The sequence below is a fragment of the Hibiscus syriacus genome, unplaced genomic scaffold (genome assembly GCF_006381635.1).
Source record: "Hibiscus syriacus cultivar Baekdansim isolate YM2019G1 unplaced genomic scaffold, ASM638163v2 tig00117016_pilon, whole genome shotgun sequence".
Classification (NCBI taxonomy): Eukaryota; Viridiplantae; Streptophyta; class Magnoliopsida; order Malvales; family Malvaceae; genus Hibiscus; species Hibiscus syriacus.
In genome coordinates this window covers 58,108-61,621 of record NW_024063525.1, presented here as the reverse complement: position 1 = coordinate 61,621, position 3,514 = coordinate 58,108, and the positions used below count along the sequence as shown (strand labels likewise).

The following is a 3,514-nucleotide window of genomic DNA, read 5'->3' as shown; positions in this document are numbered from 1 at the left end:
CATTTAATTTAAACTTAAAGATCAAATTTTCATTTTCAAATACTTAGTTATCGGAAATGTTGTAACAAGTATAATTCTCCTAATATAATTGATTGAAACCAAGCATTTAAATCAAAATTTATCATCATATAAGTAACCGAAAAAATTTAATTTTAATCAGAATGTTATTTCATTTCAAATATGATTAAACATATTCAATTCAATTTAATTTTTATTGATAGATTAAATTATAATGATTATTAGATCAAAATTAAAAATATTTTACTTTTAAATTGATATAAAATATTTTATTTTTAATTTAACTAAAAATTTATTTAAAATATTATTGAAAAATATACAAACTTAAACCATTACAACGACATATGATACAAATCGAAGAACCAATAACTTGCAACTCAATCCATCGCCAATTACTCCCCACCGCAAGGCTTTAATGAGGCCTAACAAAGGACACGCATTCTAATTATCTAATACATAACATAAACTACATATACAGGAAACTAGAAGTTTCCTTGATGCCAGAAACAGGATTACATGGATATATGAAACCATAAGTTCTTCTAAATGCAGGAAATGAGAAATTTCCTTGATTTAGAAAAGAATCGATTTTCATCGGTCCGATCGACTATGTTACAGTTGATTATGGAAACCGGGAATCACTCGATTCGTACCTTCTTAGGCCTGCAGGTACCCCTTCTTCTCCAGGTAAGATATCACAGTTTCGGCCATTTCAGATGGGGAAGCACAGCTGTTTTCCTTTGGCCGCAATGCTTACTGTAAAATAGAAATGGCCATTTCAAGATACACGTGAGCTGAAAATTTTCATGCTCAGAGCATAAAAGATACTTGTAACCTTTTAAACAAGAATGTTACTCCAACATGCATACCTCACAATTCAGAGGTGGTTCATACGGGTCATCGACACCGGTAAAACCTACAGAGAACATATTAGGTAAGCAACTTTTTTAATGTGAGCTTATACCAATCTTCAAGATGCAAAATTCAGGACAGGCACCTTTAATTTTTCCAGCTCTTGCAAGTTTATACAGGCCCTTTGGGTCCCTTGCCTCTCATATTTCGATCGGCACATCCAGGAACACCTGTGATTGCAGGTTTATTAAGCAGTAAAGAAGCTCTATCTGATTTAAAAGCTATTTCGCCTATGGATTACCTCAATGAAATCTCCTTGTGGCAACAGTGCACGACATGCATCCCTGTCTCTTCGGTAGGGAGATATCACACTGACAATGAAGATGATGCCAGCGTCGACAAAGAGCTTGGCTACCTCTACTGTTTGTGAATCATAACAAGTTGCAACTTTAAACCACGAGAGAGTGGAAGGATAAAGGAAAGGACTATGATGAGAAATCGATCATCATTTACCATCCTTCGAATGTTTTCTGCACGATCTTGGGCTTTAAAAGTAAGGTCGCGGTTTAAGCCGTGACAAACGTTATCACCATCGAGGAGGTAAGTCAACTTTCCAGTGGAATACAAGGCTTGACAGAGAGCACATGCCAAAGTGCTCTTCCCAAGTTCATATGACACAAGAACTGAGCTCATAGCAACAAAAGATGAACAGTAATGTAAAATACTTGAACAAACATGAGCCACTGAGACCCGTAATCCATATGACAACCCACTGAATAAGTCCTTGCCGATCCATGATGACAACCATACAATGTTTGCAACTATGTTACCCAGATTTAGTACCACATGAGGATGCTCAATTTTTTAAGTCTATCAATTCAAAGAATCCACCCTCATGGATTCTTTGCCCAATTCCCCCGACAGTGTATTGTTGTTAATACTCGCACTATCTTTGCTGCTGCGAGTTTGGATATCTATTTGGGAGGTCGGATTACCATGACATTGGTTATCTTTGGTTTTTTTTTTAGATGATATCTCTTGTTGTATTCTTTATATATAAATTGTATTTCTCAAACGAATAATATTTATTTGAATAAATTTATATTATTTCAAATAACTTTTATTCTGATAATTTTTTAGATGATATCTCTTTTTGTATTCTTTATATATAATGCATTATTTATATATAAATTGTATTTTTCAAGTGAATATATTATGTATATTAATTTTAAATTATGCAATTATAAAAAAAATAAAATCATACAAAGATTATCGCAAGTGAATAAGATTACAATAAATAGAATCAACTCAACATGGTTAATGTATAAGAACTTATCAAGTAGTCTCAGTCAGGCTCGTTTATGAGATTTTAGTGACACAGGGCGAATATAAAAATTAGATAAGTATCGAAAAAAATTAAATTGTAAGAGCAAGAAAAAATAAATAAATTTATTTGTAAATTATTTTTAGTATGTTTAATAAACTATCTAATAAATATATAGCTGTCTCAGACATTTTCGGGACCTTAAGCAAAACTAAAAGATATACCCTTATAAAATGAAAATATATTCTAATACTTTGAATAATTAATTTAACATTATGTTAATAAATCATATAAAAATGATTAAATTAGGGGCTTAAACTATAAAAGTAAAAAGTATGATTGAAAAAATTAGGGACCCCAATTATAAAGGTAAAAAGTGATATTAAAAAAAATAGGAGCATTAATTTTAAATGTACAGTGAGATTGAAAAAATTAGGTACTTAAATATATGAGTAAAAAATGAGATTGAAAAAATTAGGGGCCTCCATTATAAAGATAAAAAAGTAGTATTACAAAAATTAGGCCCAATTATAAAGGTAAAAAGTGATATTAAAAAAAATAGGAGCATTAATTTTAAATGTAAAAAGTGAGATTGAAAAAAATTAGGTACTTAAATTATATGAGTAAAAAATGAGATTGAAAAAATTAGGGGCCTCCATTATAAAGATAAAAAAGTAGTATTACAAAAATTAGGGACATCAATTATAAGGATAAAGACTAAAATTAAAGAAAATTAAAGGGTTAAATTATAAAATAAACAATATTATAAAAAATCATGCGCCCCATACAAAATGAAGAGCATGAACAGTTGCTCAAGGTGCACCCTAATAGCCAAAAAAAAAGAAATATAATTTTATTGAAAATAGAAAAATAATTTAAAAATATCATATCAATATCGTTCTTTATTTTTTAATGATGAATAACCAACAAAATTAAAATGTAACATTAAGTATAATTTTAAAAAATAATAATAATTGAATAACCAAAACAAAAATAAAATAATAGATTGGTGACTAAACAAATAATTTATTATTAATTTAATTATATATGAATTTCACAATTTTGGCTCCGGGCAAGTGCCCCTGGGCAAGTGTCTCTCTTGCCCATGCTCAAATATGGGCTTGGTCTCAGTGGTCACAAGGAAATGTTGTTCTCTCTAGAGCTCATGAATTCAATTACTCAAACAATTGTGTATGCATGTGTGTACTCGTTATCAATGGTTAAAAAATATTCTAAACAAATATTATTTTGTAATTGCCTAAGTTATTAAAAAAATTAAGTTGAATCAAAAAATTATCATAAATTATTATAGAATAAATT

The 3,514-nt window shown here is 29.6% G+C and overlaps 1 pseudogene; it reads right to left on the bottom strand.

Annotated features, from left to right (window-relative positions):
- Nucleotides 1–563: 563 nt before the first annotated feature.
- LOC120195482 lies at nucleotides 564–1,666 on the bottom strand (annotated as a pseudogene).
- Between the last annotated feature and the right edge of the window lie 1,848 nt (nucleotides 1,667–3,514).